Below are 9,605 nucleotides of genomic sequence, written 5' to 3' on the forward strand. Positions count from 1 at the left end.
CCACCGCTGACTCAGACAGGGGCAACATCCGGCCTGTCTACTCTGCCCGCCCAAGTAAGCCACATCCATCTGCGTCCCCAGTCTGTGGATCACCTCAAACTTAAAGGGCTGGAGAACCAGATACCAACGGATGATCCACGTGTTAGTATCCTTCATGCAGTGGAGCCACTGCAGAGGAGCGTGATCGAAACAGAGGGTGAAGGCCCGCCCCAGCAGGTAGTAGCGGAGTGTAAGAACAGCCCACTTAATTGCAAGACACTCCTTCTCGATGGTACTATATTTTGTAAAGGAGAGCTTGCGACTAATAAATAGCACTGGCCGTTCCTCCCCTCCACCTCCTGCGAGAGCACCGTGCCCAGCCCCCTGTCAGATGCATCAGACTGCAAAATAAAGGGGAGAGAGAAATCAGGTGCATGTAAAAGCAGCCCCCCACACAGTGCAGTCTTTACCTTAAGTTAGGGTTACGGCTCAAGGCTTCATTCAACAATGCAGGCATCCACATTGATATGTAATCAATCTTGCAATGAAAGGCTAAAAAGCAGCTTAGAATGTACCACAAATGTTCCCCTCACAACATACATCCTTTGTGCATAAGGGAAACACTTGTTAATACATGAATTGTAGACAGTTTTTCAGACAACATCATCAACTCACAGATATAAAGTAATTTTTTTTTATATCAGGATCAGCACAGACAGCTTTCACAGGCAGTTTCTGGTACAAACTAGCACATGTAACTTGCATTGACCAAGAATCAGACCTGGTAGAGAAACAAGAAATTTACTATTGAACCAACAACGCACATGCTTTCCAAAGTTGGAGGAAGGAACTACCTAAACCAAAAGTCTTGTGGAGATAAAGGTAAAGTTTAAATAGAAGGTAGGTTGATGCAAGCCACTGTTGAAGTACCATTTTCTAGAAAGCCTCAATTTAAAGTCTTTACATTCAGCCATAACAGCCAAATACCTGGCATAATGTAACACTTTCATGCATTGGCCGGGAATCGGACCCGGGTCTCCCGCGTGGGAGGCGAGAATTCTACCACTGAACCACCAATGCTTACACTGTTGAATTCCAGTTCTCACAGTGTTAAAGTTAGGATTACGGCTCAAGGCTTCATTCAAGAATGCAGGCATCCACACTGATATGTAATCAATCTTGCAATGAAAGGCTAAAAAGCAGCTAAGAATATATCACACAAGTTCACCCTCACAACAACCATCCTGTGTTCATAAGGGGAACACTTACTAATACTTGAAATATAGACAGTTTTTCATAATAAAACATCAACTCACAAGTATAAAGAGAGAAAAGTTAATATCAGAATCAACACAGCTTTCACAGGCAGTTCACTGGTACAAACCAGCACATGTAACTTGCATTGACCAAGAATCAGACCTGGTAGAGAAACAAGAAATTTACTATTGAACCAACAACTTACATGCTTTCCAAAGTCGGAGGAAGGAACTACTTAAACCAAAAGTCTTGTGGAGATAAAGGTAAAGTTTAAATAGAAGGTAGGCTGATGCAAGCCACTGTTGAAGTACCATTTTCTAGAAAGCCTCAATTTAAAGTCTTGTACATTCAGCCATAACAGCCAAATACCTGGCATAATGTAACAGTTTCATGCATTGGCCAGGAATCGGACCCGAGTCTCCCGCATGGGAGGCGAAAATTCTACTACTGAACCACCAATGCTTACATCTTTGAAATCCAGTTCTCACAGTGTTAAAGTTAGGATTACAGCACAAGAATTCATTCAAGAATGCAGGCATCCACATTGATATTTAATCAATCTTGCAATGAAATGCTAAAAAGCAGCTAAGAATGCACCACAAATGTTCCCCTCACAACATACATCCTTTGTGCATAAGGGAAACACTTGTTAATACGTGAATTGTAGACAGTTTTTCAGACAACATCATCAACACACAGATATAAAGTGAATTTATTTTATATCAGGATCAGCACAGACAGCTTTCACAGGCAGTTTCTGGTACAAACTAGCATACGTAACATGCATTGGCCAAGAATCGGACCTGGTACAGAAACAAGAAATTTACCACTGAACCAACAAATGCACATGTTTTCCAAAGTTGTTGGAAGCAACTACCCAAGCCAAAAGTCTAGTGGAGACACACCTGCCACAAAGCAGGCAAGAATTCTACCACTGAAACAACAATGCTTGCAAGTTCTGCAGCCAGTACTCACAGTTTTAAAGGAAGGCCTGTTGACAGGACTCTGTCCACTGGACTGGATCGGGAGCCCCCTTTTTAGTAAGGTCAGTCAGCGGGCTGGTGACATCAGAATAACTAGGCACAAACCTTCGGTAGTAGCCAGCCAGCCCTAAAAACTGCCTTACCCCCTTTTTGGTCTTGGGCGCCGGGCAGGCTGCGATCGCTGTGGTTTTGTCAACCTGTGGACGCACCTGCCCGTGACCCAAGTGAAACCCCAGATACCTAACTTCCACCCGCCCAATTGCACACTTCTTCAGGTTGGCCGTGAGTCCTGCCTGTCTCAGCACTCTCAGTACCATCCTCAGGTGTGGCATATGCCATATGTGATCTGAGGACCTTGTCCATAAGGTGCTGAAATGTGGCCAGGGCTCCGAACAAACCGGACGGAAGTGTCACAAATTGGTGTAATCCAAACGGTGTGGAAAAAGCCATCTTTTCTCGGGACATTGGAGTTAAAGGGATCTGCCAATAACCCTTCATTAAGTTCAGTGTCGAGAAAAATTGAGCCGCGCCCAACCGATCGAGTAATTCATCAATTCGCGGCATTGGATAAGCGTCAAATTTGGACACGTGTTCACTTTCCGGTAGTCAACACAGAAATGGACCAAGCTGTAACTCTTCAGTACCAGAACTACCAGGCTGGCCCAATCACTTTGCGACTCTTGTATTACGCCCATTTCAAGCATTACCTCTAATTCTTCCTGAACAATCTTTTTCTTGTGCTCAGGAAGACGACAGGGGTGGCTACGAACCACCACCCCTGGGGTGGTCTCGATATGGTGCTCTATGAGGTTCTTGTGACCGGGTAGTGTTGAAAACACGTCCGCAAATTCCGCTTGCAATCTGGCAATATCTGTAAGCTGCAATAGTGAGAGGTGGTCTCTGCAGGGGACCAGGGTGAATTAACTTGCTTTGGGAGATACCTCCAGCCCGAGCTCTGCCCTCTCCGGAACTACCATCGCCAAGGCTACAGGAACTGCCTCCCTCCATTGTTTGAGGAGGTTGAGGTGGTAGGTTTGACATGCCCCTCTCCTGTCCATTCGCCTAACCTCATAATCGAGATCTCCAACTCGTCGTGTGACCTCAAAGGGTCCTTGACACTTGGTGAATCATTTGGAGCTCGAGGTGGGCAGCAATACAAGCACTTTATCTCCCTGTGCGAATACCCGTAGTCGAGTGTGCCTGTCGTACAGTCGGCGTTGACATTCTTGCGCTTTCAGCAAATTCTTCTGTGTTACCTGCCCCAAAGTGTGGAGTTTTGCTCAAAGGTTAAGAACGTATTGAATTAGATTTTTATTATTCGAAGGTCCTTCCTCCCAAGCTTACCATATGACGTCAAGCACGCCACGCGGCCGGCGCCTATACAGTCAAATGGGGAAAACCTGGTGGAGGCTTGCAGGACCTCTCGTACTGCAAACAGCAGAGGTTCGAGCCACTTATGCCAATTCTTAGCATCTTTGTGTATGAACTTATGAATCATATTCTTTAAGGTCTTATTAAATCATTTGACCAACCTGTCAGTCTGCGGGTGATAATCGCTGGTGCGAATCGACTTAATGTCTAATAATTGATATAGTTCGCGAAGTGTACGTGACATGAATGTTGTGCCTTGATCAGTGAGGATTACCTTTGGAATCCCCACTCGGGAGATAATTTTGAAGAGTGCCGGGCCAACTGGTTCCCAGAATTAGTGGATGGGTGAGGCGGGAATTAACCACAGCCTTCACTCTATGCCTTTTTCCCCTGAATTGTATCTCAATGGTAAGCACCAGATATTTGTGAATGTCACCATGCACACACCTCACCCTCACCTGTTTATTTTTATCCAATGCCCTGCCTTGCACCAAGCGTTGGTGGATCGAGGTTTCAGAAAAACCTGTATCCACCAAAGCTTGATGTGTATCCCCTTTTACTCTTACCGGTATCCGAAACGCCCCTGCCCGATCGGGGGCAGCCTGTGGAGCGTCGGGGATCCGGACCAGTGTCCCTACCTCCATCACTGGACACCGCTCCTGGCTGTGTCCGGTTTCCCCGCAACTCCAGCAGACCGGCCCAGGTCTTCCTTCTGCACTTGTGGGGGTGGTCTCCCAACCTGGAGGGGATAGCGGAGGGAGACAGGGGGTAGGAGAGACAGACAAGTGGAAGGGTCCTCTGGACCGGGGGTGGGGTTTGGGCGGGGCTCCTCCCCACCTCCGAGGAGCCGGAACTGGGCGGGAGCAGGGTTTCTGCAGGTTTTATGAAGGTAAATTTAAGACTTTAAGACCTTTTTAAGACCAAATAAAGAAAATTGAAGGAAAAAAAATCGAAGGGACAACAATACGGCAATATGTTCTCTAAGTATAATGTCTAGAGAGCACATGAAGAGTTGTATTTATAGCAACATTTCAAAGTATAAAAATACAAACTGATCTAACTTACTTTTTAATTATTTTACATAAAGTATGTTTAGGCTTGAATACCTCTGTTTCAACCACTTGAATGTGGAAATAACTTTTACCTTCTGATCAGACCCATTGAATATTCCATTGTATATCTATATTCCTCTATGACACTGCTGTTTCTCCTGAATAGAGCTTAAACAACACCCTAAAATTTATGTCAAAGTCCTGAAATAAAATACAAGCAATCTCCATCAAACATGGAAAAACAAGAATTTATTGAAATACAATCTTGTCATAAAAACTAGTAGCTCAACAATAGGAGCATATGATTCTCTTTTCTTAGGAACCTCCCTCTGATTCTTCAATTCAAATCTCTTGTCCTTGAAATGACCACAAACTATGAACAAAGGCTAGTTTTCTTTCTTTTGAAGACAAAAGAATGCCCAAATTCATCAGCATTGCGAATATTTTGGACCAAAACATTAATTAATGTGGCCAAGTTGAACAACTTTCTTTGCAATTTCTTCTTCCAAATCCTCCTTTTCCTTCTGCTTATCTTTCAACCGTCTCTGCAGTGCATTTGATTTGCTAATGAGCTGTGCCATTTGACTTCCGGACTTCCTTTCTGCCTCTTCAGCACAGAGTTCAGCATCCTTTTCCAGAGATGAACATACATCAACCAATGTTTTCTTTTTTTTTCTTCAGTTGCTGAATGTCTTCCTCTGCTGCCTTCCTCTTTTGACATTGCAGTTCATTGGCTTTTCTCTTTCTCTCTTCATCCAGGTGGAGTCTGTATCGTGATCTTGCTGATTTAGCTGCATTCAGTAACTCTTTTGATAAAGGCACATTCAAAATTCCACCTGATACCCTGACATAATCACAGATCTGCCTGTGCGCAACCACTGTGTCTTCCTTCATATTGTATGCTTCCCCTTCCTTGTTTACAGAAAACCCCCTTTCGACCATTGCCTGTCCATGAGACAAAAGGAGGACTTTTTTGCAGAAGCTCCAAAGCTCATTGTAAGATCCACAGATTACACCATGTAAAAATTTGTCAAGCCATTGGTTCATGGGACAGAAAGAGACAAAAGACTCATCTTTGGCTTTAAGATGAAGTAGACTGCCAAACTGCAGGGTTATTGTATCACCTGTACCAAGAAATATAAATATAAGGAAAAAATAGTTTCAAAATGTAATATAAAACAAATTATAAATTATTACTATTGTTATTATAGTTTTTTAAAATACTCTACTCTTGCTGACCTAAACATTTAACTTTTCTACAAATGTTACAAATGTGGCTCAGTAAACACAAAATACATTAAAAGTATAAGTATTAAATACCAGCTGAGATCCCTCCTGGCAGCTGCTTGTTCTCAAGAAACTTTTCCACAAGATGTGTCATATACTTCTGACACATGTCTGGGTTTGAGTTCATTTGGTTTGGGTTCAAACATGAGATGTATCTGACCAAAGGATACTTGAGTGGGCTCCTTTCCTGCACTTTCTGAACAATGTTTGAAAGGTAAGTCATGCAGTCCTTCCTAAACATCATTACAGTAAGCTCTCCTACTCTGCTGCTTCTACTTTGAAGAAGAGCCTGTTGAATTATACAATGCCTTTAGGACTATAAACACTACTTTAAATTTTTCTTTGTCTTTAGCTATACAGTACCTTAAGGACAGAGGAAGCACCTATTCCAATGTCGACATCTTTAGGAGGGACCCATGACTGCACATCAGTTGCATCTAATCTGGCCAGTTTAACTGCGGAGACGTCCAGTAGCTCTTTTTTTGACAAAGCGCCTTAGAAGACTCTGTGAAAAGACACATTACCAAGAAAACATTGGATAACTGAATATTGCACAGATATATCTGTATATATTTCTACCAAATTTTCACCTTGAGTTTAAACAATGCTGATGCAATAACTACATAATGTTTTAATACATTTGTAAAGCAAAAGGCAGTACAAATTACCTTCAGTAGTTCAGTTAAGTCTTTGTGTAAGAAAGGCATGACCGGCTGATCAGTTTGATACTTCTCCAAGAATGGTTGAAAGGTCCTTGACACAGCGATGAAGAAATGAAGCTTTGGAAGTATCAAGGGGTCCTCTCGTGCTGCGGCAATGGTGTCAAAGGACGACGATCCAGGGTTTAGAATTTTATTACATTTGACTGCATCAACATATGTCTCCATGGATGGCCAAATCTCCACAGCTCTCTCAGCCACTGGTAAGTTCTCCAGCCAACGATGACCACAGAAGTGTAAAGGGAATATAGAAGAATTGGTCACACAACAAAAGTCTTCTCTTCTTGCTGGAGCACAATTAAACAGTGAATGTAAAGCCTTCAACAGTTTGTCTATCTGACATGATTTTGCAAAGCCACATTTGAAGGCATTGTGCAGAATGTGGAGTCCACAACTTCCAACAACAGCAAGCTGTGATCCTCCAAATTGCTCCATATGTTCTTGCTGAAGGAGTTCAAAGAACTTCCAATTTATATTTGGCCCATCCATTGATATAGACACCATATTTTGAAAATTTAGTTTCTCCACACTTTCCTGGAAGTAAAAAATCAGAATGGTAACTTAATATAGAATGTGTCATAAAATGTTTCTGTTCTACAGACCCCAAGCTATTCATATGGTCTATCAAAAAATAATGGATTGCTTACAGAAGTCAGCTGTCAAGAGTTTTCATAATAATCATTATGTTGGCTCGTCAATCGTTGGTACATAAGTACCAAAAGACATGTACAAGGTTCAAGACTTTTAACATGTTCAGACTATGACAGAGCTGCACGATTCTGGACAAACTGAGCCTTGTGATTTTTTTTTTTTTAAATAGTGATCACAGTTCTTCTAAGATTCTGAAGAAAAAACATTAGACAACTAAGCAAAATAACATGTAATACTAGAGGTTCTGACAAAACTTTAAGTGCTTCAGTCTAATTAAAAATTATATATTAATTTGTTGAATGAATGATTCAATGACTCATTCATAAAGGCTTCACTTGTTTCATTACTGGATGAATCAGTGTTTTTGAATGAATCTTTTGAATTAATGACAAAAAATTTTAACAGTCAATTGTCGCCACCCACTGGCCTAATGATGTAATGATATATTCTTTATTTGAAGGGTCTTATTACTTTGAAAATGTGATTTACTGAATTTTGATCGCTACTGTAGGCATCAGTGTTTATATCCTAACTATAAACTTTTATCCCAGTACTTTTATTATTTGAATGATTGTAACACAGAAAAATGAAACTGTGTTTTTGAAAAGACTGTGAAGCTGTTTCATACATGACAACTGTATGGATCTGAATGTCCATTTGAATCAAGATTGCGATCTTTTAACATGCAGCTCTAGACCATGATTTGTAAAACACACTGCTTTTTTGGCAAACTTACCTTTCCTAGTAACAATTATTGTTAATATGAGTTAAGACAGTTACAAAATCAAATCATAAAAGCAGATTGCGCATGCATAAAACTCACCAAAAAATTATGAAGTAAATCCTGAGCTGTAGCATGTCCAAGGAACTGAGAGCCAAAATATTGAGACTGAACGCAGTCACCAGCCCAGTGGCGAATATGCAAATCCATTTGTTTGTTGTTGGTACTTCTGTTAAGGCTCTCGTCGAACATAATCAGAAAAGAGTCTTCCCTCACCTCTGAAATCAACTGCTGTTTAATATATGGTGCTATTCCAAATTTCACCAAGTAACCTGTTTTTTCTTTTCCACATGAAAATGTCGCTGCCAGTTCTGAATCAGGAAACATAACATGAAAGATCTTTTCGATTTCATCGTTTGATTTGTAGGAGTGATGGCAGCATACTGTACGCATTGCCCATAGCACTTCCAACTTCAGTGTTGATGTGCTGCCAAATACAACCTTTAAGTCATTTCGGTCAGGTGTTTTTGCAGCAGGAGATTCGTGTGAGGGAAAAGTAACGGTGGGAGATTCGTGTGTGGAAGAAACCATCACAGCAGGAGATTCGTGTGTATATGAAGCTGACACACTATTTGTATTTGTTGCAGTTGTGTCTTGAGAACAGTATTGTAATATGTTCGAAGTCTGCGTGACACTTTCTTGCTGTTTGTGTTTGGTTCTGGCTAAGTGTGATTCGACTGCTTTTATCTCCATCGTACTCATCTGGAAATTGTTGAACAATAAGCTTGATAAACATTCCCTGGTACAGACTTCAACCATCCCGCAAACCTTTTGTCTTTTGTCCATTTAGGCTGGAATAAACATTTCCCCATTTCTCCAATGTATCTATCAGCTTTCCAATCGAACTACATTTCTAAATAATGCGATTTAGAAAAGGTTCATCTGCGTATGTTTGTCAAGTTCTTCTTCGGGTGACTGACAGATGAAGCAGCACATACCGCCATCTACCGCATATTGTTCAATGAATATTGAGCAATCTAAGCCATGAGGCACAGAAGTTAGGCCTTCTCTTCACTTCACTTTAAAATGAAACACAAGAAGAAAAGAATCCCTCACGCAATTTAATGCCATGACCATATGAATTTAAGACTTGCTGCTCTGATTTAAGAACTTTTTAAGGCCTTAATTCACAGAAAAGCGATTTAAGACTTTTTTAGACCTTTTTAAGACCCGTGAAAACCCTGGGGAGTGAAGGGGTTGCGGGGGGGATACATGAGGCACAGGGGTTGGAGAGAGAGAGAGGAGCGAGAGAAGATACATGACCCCATGCCACATATATATATATAATGTATAGATTCCAAATTATGGTATGGTGGATGTTAAAAATTATTTATTGACACTCATGTGTAATTTTATTCCTTTTCGTATTTACCAGAGAGATTTTAAATAAAAGTGTAATTTTAATCATTATGAAGTTTTCTGGAAATAACTCACATTCTGCAATTCTACACACAACATTAGCTAGCTGTAAAGTTTGGAAAGATGTTTAATGGAAAGGCGAGATGTTAATCCGAAGATGGGCATC

The 9,605-nt window shown here is 41.2% G+C and overlaps 1 non-coding gene across 1 annotated transcript; it reads right to left on the reverse strand.

Annotated features, from left to right (window-relative positions):
- Nucleotides 1-988: 988 nt before the first annotated feature.
- On the reverse strand, nucleotides 989-1,059 carry trnag-ccc (transfer RNA glycine (anticodon CCC)). Its single transcript has one exon. It is a non-coding gene; the product is annotated as a tRNA-Gly (tRNA).
- Nucleotides 1,060-9,605: the final 8,546 nt, after the last annotated feature.

The sequence above is a fragment of the Myxocyprinus asiaticus genome, chromosome 38, assembly GCF_019703515.2.
Source record: "Myxocyprinus asiaticus isolate MX2 ecotype Aquarium Trade chromosome 38, UBuf_Myxa_2, whole genome shotgun sequence".
Lineage (NCBI taxonomy): Eukaryota > Metazoa > Chordata > Actinopteri > Cypriniformes > Catostomidae > Myxocyprinus > Myxocyprinus asiaticus.